Source organism: Meleagris gallopavo, chromosome 1 (assembly GCF_000146605.3).
Source record: "Meleagris gallopavo isolate NT-WF06-2002-E0010 breed Aviagen turkey brand Nicholas breeding stock chromosome 1, Turkey_5.1, whole genome shotgun sequence".
Taxonomy (NCBI): domain Eukaryota; kingdom Metazoa; phylum Chordata; class Aves; order Galliformes; family Phasianidae; genus Meleagris; species Meleagris gallopavo.
In genome coordinates, this window is record NC_015011.2 from 160,998,739 (window position 1) to 161,008,896 (window position 10,158).

The window sequence follows — 10,158 nt, forward strand, 5'->3', positions numbered from 1 at the left end:
GCTCTTCACTGCCCTCACCGGGCGCTCGGTGGCCGCGTTCCGTGTGATCGCTTTCAAACCGCGTGGAGACAGACGCGGAAAGGTTGTCCGAGCAGCAGTAACGATGAGAAAGTGAGGCGGTGCAAAAACAGTACTTGGAGTGATTCCTGTGAAGAGGTAACGGTGTAGGAAACGCTACCAGCAGTCATATGCACTGAAGTGGGACTGCAGTGAGAAGTTCACAGATCACAGCACAGCTGAGGCTGGCAGGGTTCTCTCGGTATCTCTGCTCCATCCCCTGCCCCAGCATGGACACCCAGAGCAGAGTGCCCAGGGCCACGTCCAGGCAGCTGTGGGAGATCCCCAAGGCGGAGACCCCACAGCCTCTGAGCAGCCTGTGCCAGTGCTCTGTCACTGCACAGCACAGAAGGGCTCCTGGTGTTCAGAGGGAACCTCCTGTGCTCCAGTTTGTGCCCATGGCCTCTGGTCCTGGCATTGACACAACCTGGCTCCAGGCTCTGGCACCCTCCCTCAGGTACTTATGGACATTGATGAGATCCCTGAGCCTCCTTTTCTCCCGCTGAGCAGCCCAGTCTCTCAGCCATTCCTCACAGGAGAGGAGTTCCAGGCCGTTCTTCGTCTTGGTGGCTTTTTGCTGGACTCTCTCCAATATATCCGGATCTCTCTTGTACTGAGGGACTCAGAACTGGAAACAGTAATCCAGGTGCACTGTCACCAACACTAAGTAGAATGGAAGGATCACCTCTCTGCAGGCAGCTCCCATGCTCTCCACATCCAGCATATCTGGAGGTGAACACTTCCCTGTTTTTCCTTCGCACCGAAGTGCAAGTATGCACCCAGGTAGGTATAAACTGAGATCTCATTTGGCAAAATAATCCATCATTCTTTAGTCCACATGGTTTAAAGTAGAAAAATTGTGAAAATCTCAAAATCATAAAATGCTAGACTGGACCAGAAGGAAGAAGTGTACCACACAAAACAAATCTTATTTTGGAGTAAGAAGTGCTAGGTTTCCATTAGTACTTTTTAAGCTATGACTACTACTAGTACATCATTAACATCCCTCATACATTTGTGCTTGCCAGTGGTGCAAGTATACAGTCATGTATACTGCATGCAGTAGCTCAAATGAAGAGTGATCAAATGAAGAATATCATTTAAAGGGCTCATACAGGGCACAGTTCACGCAACTGTTTTCTCCAAATGTTTGTGCCCGTGGTTCTCTAAAATAATCTATACATAGGTAGGAGTTCTGTGAAATTAGAGGAAGATAGAACAGCTTGAGAATAGCTGCAAAGCTGGGTTAGCATATTGTAGGAGCAATATACCTATCCCAGGTTGCCCACTGTGAAATCGATGGTTTCTCTACCAAATCTTGCTGCAGAGCTTGTGTGCAGTCTTGTGGCCTCTCAGCATCACGGGTCAATCCACCACATCTCCATGGTCTTTAGAAGAAACTTTCAATCTCTACTGTTCATCAGCAGTTACAAAATAAAATGTTCTGTTGTATAGGAAATTTGGTATTTAAACTATTTTGAGTATCTGATTTGATTTGCATGCATGTCATTTTGAAAGCAGTAAAAAATATTCTTCAGTTTATATGCAGGATTTCATGTAAATTTTGCAATAAATATAAGGTTCTGTATAATAGAATAAGCCCCTTTGATTAGAGTATTTATTCAGTTTTTTCCCAGGCAATTTACTTGAAGTTATTTGGACAAAATGCTCTAGAAAGTACTCATACACAACTGTGCTGTCCTTCAGAACATAGGGAAAAAACTTCTGTCTTTCAAGACTGCCTTCCATCTAAATCAATTTACTTACATACATAAAATTAAATGCATACAATTTCTTCTAGGCTGGGACCAAAATGCTGTGCTTTCAACTTGTCGAATCATCATTTTCAGGTAAGAGCATTGGTAAGTTTTCAGATATTGTGTGTGGCTAAATGATTCATCAGGCAAAACTGATGCAAAAAAAAACAGTGTATCTTGATTCCCATCTTGAGCCTCTATTTTGGGAATAGCTAAATATTTATTCTTCAATAACTGCTATAGGGATGGAGGATTCTGAGCCCCCTTAGGACGTGTTTGGGAGGCATTTATGTTATTCTCTATTTCCAGGGCTGAACAGGCTTTGCTGTCACTTAAACTACACACGTACATTTATTTAGTTAATGCAGCGGTGTTTGAAAGCAGGTCACTTCCACTCACTTTTAAGCATGATTTCAAAGTGAAATAAATTGACTGTGGCCACTGTTGAACTGATTTAAGATGTAACCAAACCTCCTTAAATATTTAGAAATAGGTTTAGTTAAATGGATACATTTCTGTACGTTAAATTTTAGGTGGTCAGCTAATAGATCTTTTCCATCTCTGACTTTTATTATTCTAGTTAGTAATGTTTAAGCACTGGCATATGAGAGGATCTGGAATAGATTTTATGCTGCATTTAAGATTAATTTATCCCATCTGTCCCAGAAAGGAAAAAAAATCATTCTAAGGAAATATATATAATTAAGATAGTAAGTAAAACTACCGCAAACTCCAGGCTCTCTTATTTATACACTTCCCTCATTTAACTCTGTTTTATTCTGTCTCTAACATAACCATGGTGAAAAGGAGACTTTTCTGCTTCGAATTCCAAGCATTTCAGAGATTTTAATGAATGAGGTGCTAAGTCTTAGCCTTTCATTAGCTTTTCTGTGTTACTGGTGTTTCACATTAGGTCCTCTATATGGTCTGTTGAAAAGAGAGGTTAATTTTTAATGACTTTCTTGCACTTCTGTGGCTGTGATATTGGTTTAAAGATAAGGCAAATAAGATAAAGATAATAATAAAAGCCTTTCATTAAAATGATTTGGTAGCAGTGTTCACAATATATCAGCAGAAGTCTTCAAAGAAACCAAAGAAGTAAAATCCTCTCCTGTTGAAATCAAAGTGACGCTGAGGATGTGCAAACCTCCTCCTCATTGCTCATGCACTGGTCTGAGCAATTAAGAGCAGGGTGCAGAATAGTGCTGGCTGCAGCCAGATAAAGACAGAGTGGTAACCTGAAAGTTGAACCATATCAGTTCATACGCAAGCTAAAACAGAAGAGGAAGCAAAGCATCAATTTTCCTGATGGATCCACACCTGGATTCAGATTTCAATCTCTTTTCTATTCTCTGCCTGCTGGGCTATATCATCTGTCCTACAGGAGCTGGGAGGATGGAGTGCATGCTTAGGTACAAGGCTGGCTCTCAGCACAAAGAAGAGTAAGAGAAAAAGATGGCTGCGCTGTGTTCACATGCATATGGATCTCCTACTGATCAGGGTATCATGTATGGGATATCTCTAGCCTCTACTTTTTATTTCCTTCTATACAGAGGCAGAACTTTACCACAGGGTAGAGAGAGAGGGAAAAAATATGTCCCATCTCATGTAATTTAAATTCTGATGCAGGGGCACTCTGCTGGGAAGAAGTGTCCTCAATTCAATTCTTTTCATACAGCATTTTGGCTTTCTCCCTTTTTTTTTTTTTTGTGATGTTCCAGAAGAAAAGGGTCAGTTGGCACTGCAGTTCCTTCTGGCATTATACCATAAATTACAGAGTCTTTACAATTTTTGAAAGCAAGAAAAGACACCATGCTTAGAGGATTCTGGACTGCTGATAAAGGCAAAATACTAAAGGATGAGATTTTTCATTCCTGACTAAATTTTTTCAAAATGTACTATACCCATGCTTGCTCCATTCACTTGTCTCAGTCTGTAGGCAAAATCCTGATCCTAATACAGGAAAAAACATACTAATAATTCTGACCTCCACTCCTGACACCTTCCATCCCATTTTAGGTGCTGCAGCGAGGAAATTTTCAGTCTACAGAATCTCGCCTTTGTAGAAAAGGTTTCCTCCTTCAGTGGTCCCAGAAGAAATAAGCATCCTGCAGGTCAAGACTTTGTTAACATTAAGCACTAGACTTAAGGTGCTGGGTCATAGATTAAAAAAAATAAAGACGATAGCAATTTTGGAAGGAGGAGGGGAGTTACAACTTGGCATGTGGCTCTGTCTTCGTGCTAGGTCAGCCCAAAAAGACTGACTTTCAGACTGGTAAATGGTGCCAAAATATTTGTGGCAGTTTCTCACATAGGCTATTGGGTTCTTGGGGTTTTTTAAGGGTTATGGTGAGGTCAGGTTCATTTGTGGTAGGTCTCAATACACCCAGCCTCCTAAAATTCTACAGTTTTAAGGTAAAATACAACTGTGCAATAAAAAATTGTTTCTTCAAAGCACCAGCAAGGGTTTTCAGTGCAGTTTAAGGGAATTTGGTTCCAGGTCCCACTACTTTAATTTTCATTTGAAATCCCTAGTATGCACATTGCTACCAAAGTTCACAGTAAGCACAGAAAATATGTATTTTATTAGCAAATTGTTCTTTTTTAATTTGAATTCTACTGCATTACTTTTTTATTGAAAACTTCTAGCACTCAGTAACAACTGCTATAAGAACTTGAGTGTTTGAAGTCTTTTTCTGTATCATCCCAAAGCCTGGAGCTCAATGAGAGTGGAATACAAGGGGAGCAGAAATGCACCCATCACTGCATAAGCAACCAGCTGGAGTTTTGGATCTGAAGACACTCCTGTTGCTCTCGTGTTGCACATCATCCCAGTCAGCCAGATCTTCCCTGTGGATTAAATCAGGCTTGCCTTCCCTAGGCTCAAGAATCAGCTACCTGCTACACCTCTGTGAAGGGATGTGGAGGTCAGGTCCTGCAGCTGAATTCCCCTTTTTTACCAGATCCTGCTAAGAAGCATCAAGCTCAAAGCAGGGACAGGAGCTGTCAAAGACGCTATCTCCTACACTACACCTCTCGTTTGGTGCCCCACAAGAGAGAATGCATCAGCACAGTCCAGCAGACATCAGACCTCGTGTCAGTTTTCTGAGGTCAGTGAGATAACTGTGGCTTCTAGGGAGTGTCTAGAGCTTTTCACATATATCCAGTGTCACTACCCTACTAGAAATGATCATAGAATCAACAAAAGCACTTCTATGCTGGTAACCATGACGACTTCCATTGAACAAAGTTTTTCATGAAATAGCATGTTTTACAAGGCAGAGGAAACATTTACTTTGAAGTATCACTTTTGTACCCACTGGTGTTCAAAGACCAAGGACTGAGCCCCTGTGGCAGCAGTATTAAATATTACAGCAGCTTTTATGTGTAGACACTTCTGAAGGGAAAAATGATCTTCAGGGTTTTTTTTTCTTCTATTGCATCTGGTCCTGACAGTAAAACATTCTGGAAGGCAGTTACATTTAAAACTGTTGGATCTCCAAGGGAGATTTTATTTCTGAATTGCTTTACCACATTTTAAAAAATCCAGTTTTGAATTACCTGTGACTTAAATTTTTAATCGTAAGATTAATAATCAGACGGGCTTATTGGGTTTAATATTTTTATTAAATCTCTTCATTCAGTAGTTGTGGGATTTACTAACTGGTTTATCAAGTAAACATGAGGAGTGCCTGCTTAATGCATAGTCTAAGCCACAGTAAACATCACAAAGTAGATCACAGAAATAAAATTTAAGTTTTTTTTCCCTAGAAGATATTTGTGTCTGTTTCTACTTCTGACATCTGTAACCTAAAGAAGATTTATGGATGCAGAGGGGAACATTAATTTTTTTTTTTTTGCAGTGTGGCTGATGCTGCAGGAGATTCAGTGTCCGTTGGCTGTGTCTTGCTGGGTGTACAGACTTCCTTTCCCCACCCTCGATAGACTGAGTCTATAACCATTCCCTTTACTGGTGTGGTGGGAGAAGAAATGTTAAAATATCCTTTCGCTCATGTGTGCAGTAATCTTGTATACATGATGCCTCTGCCTGTGCTAAAAGCATTAGGAGGCAATGATGTCCAGTGAAGCATTGTGAGCCAAGAACATCTTGCTTCAAAGGCATCATCTCTACTGATCAATGTGGGGAGAGGCAGGTGGGAAAGATAAATCCTGCCTGATATGAATGTCAGCTTCTGTTAAAAATTGGCAAGGAATGAAAGCATAGCCTTGTACAGAAACCATGAAAAGAAATGGGACTTACAAGGAGGAGAAAAACTCCCCCAAGGTATGGGCCAGATACTTATTTAACAGATACTGCAATAACAGATCTCTTGGAAAAATAGCTATTTCCACAGGCTGATAGGTAAAATATTTACAGGATGAACCTAGAAATTATTATGCAATTGAAAGCATTTACTCTGCTAAATAGGACGGGCTTTTGCAAGACAGATGGAAATAAAATAGAAAACATTATTTCTAAACTTACTCTTTTTCTCTGTTGTTTGCTGGATTTTTCCCCAGAGTTGGATCTGCATATCTCTCTAGCAAATATATCCTTGGCCAACCTTTAGGAGGGCCGAAAGGGGCAGGAAAAGGATTCTAACAGCTATTCCCAAGGCACCTGACATGTAGCAGCTAAAAGAAAGACAATAGCATGTGCAAGACACTCTTAATCCAAATCCCAGTAATGGAGTTACATAATAGGCTGCAGCCTCTTGCCTCTTAATTTATGAAGGATCAAGTAGTATTAAAGGCAGTCAGCCATGCATCATAAAGTGCTTATCACGGCATGTCAGCATGTAAAAAAAAAAAGCCAATCCACAGAGAATGGGGAATAAAGTCATCATCATTATCTAGCTGTTCATGGGAAAGCTGGTCATCATATTCTTGTCTGTGAGGGAGGAATGTTGTTTATGCTCAAAGAAATGGTGTGTGACTTTCATGAAATGGTTTAGACATGGATTCTGGGCAAAAGAGAAATGCATGAAATCAATGAAACAGTAACCTCCATTGTCTGAAAACACACTGTTAAGATTAACAACCCTCATCCTTATTTTCTGTCTGCTCACCAAATGGGCACTAATAAGAAAAATGTTAAGTTTAATTTTGAACGCATACGTCTTTTATACCCGCACATATATGTGTGCATTTTGGCATTTCTAGAACTATTTATTGTGGCCTATTACTGCATGGTATTTTATAGACCTGCATTGTATTATTGGATATGCACCACAGACAGTATTTTGTATGTCCAAAATCTTTTAAATAGTTTCTTTCTGTCTATTTTCCATGATAATAACATAGCTATAAGTGATACAAAACCCCTTAAGAAATACCTGAGGGTCAAAAAAACTTATAAAAATTTTATTCCAAGTCTGTCAAAAGAAGCAGCAAAATAAATGATTTTAGGCACTTGCCTTTGTTCAAAGAATGGGAAAATAAGTTTTACAAGTTCCTTCTGCTTGTCCAGAATTTGATCCCAAAACTGCTCTCCAGAAGTTCTGTGCCTAGTGTAATGATTCAGTTGCCAAGTTTATAAACATGGGATTTGTCAAGTAAAATCTTATCCCGCATTTAGTCAACCACTTTCAAGCCTATCTGTTCTGCATTAGGTATCCCTCTTTAGGATCTCGCATAAAACTCACAAGATTTTCAGAGCTTACCATCCATGGGCAATGCATACTCAGCCTTCCTTAAAAATCACAAGGTCTCAAGCATGTAAGAAAGGATGGAGCGATTAATGAAAAAGCACAGAGGATCTTCTTGTTATCCAAGGTTAAAACATCCATTTATTTTCCTCCCCTTTTCATTCATAAATTGTCATCTTTTGTCCTTCCTTTTTTTATCTCATTTCGTTAAGGAGATTATTTTTCTGAAAGTATAATTTATTAAAAGCTACAGATTAACCTTCTTTAGCTCAGGTTCTCTCTTCTTCTTCTTGAAAATCCACTTCTTTTTCATAGTGCTCACAAGAAAACATAGCAAAAATGCCTCACTCTATCACTTCCAGCATCTGCCTCACATCCTTAAATAGATGTTTAACTTTAATAGAAGTTTAGAGACTACTCAGCACAAGTAAAAATCTGTGCTGCTGTAAACATGGGCAGTGTAATCTCCTTCCAGTCTCATTCTTTAGGAGTCTGTGCTGCATGTATAAGAGAAAAAGGCAATTTTTTTTGCCAAGATAGTTTAATTGTGTTCACTTCTATGCAAAACAAAAGGCAGATGCAGTCACCAGCTCAGAGCACAAGCACAGTATAGAGGTTTCCTCTACTTTTGTCTGCATTTTGTCTTTACTTGTTGAACAGATTAAATGGACGGATTTATCTATAAGAAAATTTCAAAACAAGGGAAAACAAAGATTGTCTAGGCATAAAAACAGAGGGCAGTGCCTGTTGTGCAACTTCATTTTGTAGTCCAAGGGAACTGATGACACCAAACAGGTATGGGATGCGTTTTGCTTAATTTTAGGCACTCTTCTGAGCACTGCTTGAGGAGGAGCTTGTGTGACCTAGTCAGTTGCCTTCCTTAGTCAATGGGGAAAGATAAGCACCCTCACAGTGATTCACACCACTCACGGTCTTTCTACACTGCTAGAGAGGAAGTCTGCACTTGGGTGGTAGGGAAATTGTGTCCCGGTTTATAACATTAATCTCCTATGTAGACTAACACCTACAAATTCCTCATTCATGAGGAATCCTCATTCACCTTTTAATACTAACTAATATACTGTAGTTAATGTAATTGTGTTAGCTTACTGACTATTTCTGCCAGACAAACATTTCTTGTGGGGTTAGATCATTTATCTGGGGCAGAGAAGTTTCCTTTGGTAATTATTTTAGTTACTGTAGTTGCTGTATTGTGAGATTAACCACATGAAGAAAATGTTTATTGGACTGTCTGAGTGATTGCTTCCTTTCTTGCATTTTTGGCAAAGCTTTTGGCACTGGAAGAAGTAGATGGACCAAAAAAGTCTTATTCACCTCCCCACCCACATTGTCAGCCATAATTGTATCAGCCATGATATAATAACACGTTTAAACATTCTGTAAGCGTGGAAGAATTTCAATGGGTGATAATGGTAGAAGCTTATGGTAGAGCTTTGACCAATTTTGCAGTGACTGTAGGAAAAGTATTGGATGGCTTAGGGAAGAGAGTGTGGGTTTTGAATCATTTCACCAGCAAACAAAAAATACTAGTGGTTTATAGTCTGATAATTAAGCAGTGATTCATCTGCTTTAGGTTCCCTTTCTAGTGTGAGTGACAGAAGACCAAAGCCACATCTATTCACCCTGTAGGGGAGGCAAAAGGAGAGGAACACAGCAGGTGTCTGGATAAAGGCAGGTTTTCTGGGACACAGAGAAGCTACTGGGGTTTATAGGGGTATTTATGACTAGGAAATATTTACACAGTGCTATGATAATATGAAATGCTGGAAGAATGTTGACTGTTATTTTGTGTATGTTAGTAGAACTGAAAGGCAATGAATCCTGCTGGTAATCTGATTACTTTATCTGCTAAGCAAAAGCTCTACTTTCAACAGCATCCTCTGTGGCAGAGTATTTGTTTAGTCTGTAATGGAAAGGCATTGGTATGTGCTTTTCCCAGTATTTGTACCAATCTGATTATGAGGAAATCTTCCTGTGAAATTAATTCCATTGCTTTTTGAACTACTTTTAGGGCTGTTCCTCAGTTCCAGCTTGGAATTTTTTTCTATTTTCATGCAGTAAAGAAGTGCACTAGAGGTAGACCTTACATCTCTCTAAAGCTGCTCCAGTAAGGCCCTTACCGATAGGCTGCCTGTCTGCTTTGTCCATCTGTCTCCCCGTGCTCCTCTGCATGTACTGGAGATATGGTGCCATCATGACTGTGCTCCATGAGATCACCCTGGCCTCCCACGTAACAGGGGTTTTTGGAGATTTGCAGGGAAGTAGTCTGGTTGCTAGAATTTAGGTGCCCAGGCTAGGGATCTTATCTCTCTGGACTCCCTTCAAAGTCAGTGAAGAGAAATAGGTGCTCTGAATCAGCACAAGAAGACTCTGATCTCTTCCACTTCCACTACTGAACTTTATTTTGTCAGTAACTGATGTCTTAAACACCTAATTTCACTGCTTTGAAATGGTGAAATCAATAGCCCCTGTATTGACTTGCAAAGGCTGACTTCATGCCTCAAAATCTTGAAATTGTCTTTATTAAGACATACACTATAATGACGAGATAAGCTGTTTGTTGAGATGCTGATTTGTGAATCTGTATGCAATTACTGTGTGATTTTTTATTGATCTTTACGGGTCACTGATCTATTCCAGCAGGGTGACTGGGGCAAACAGGAAAAAGCTCCCCT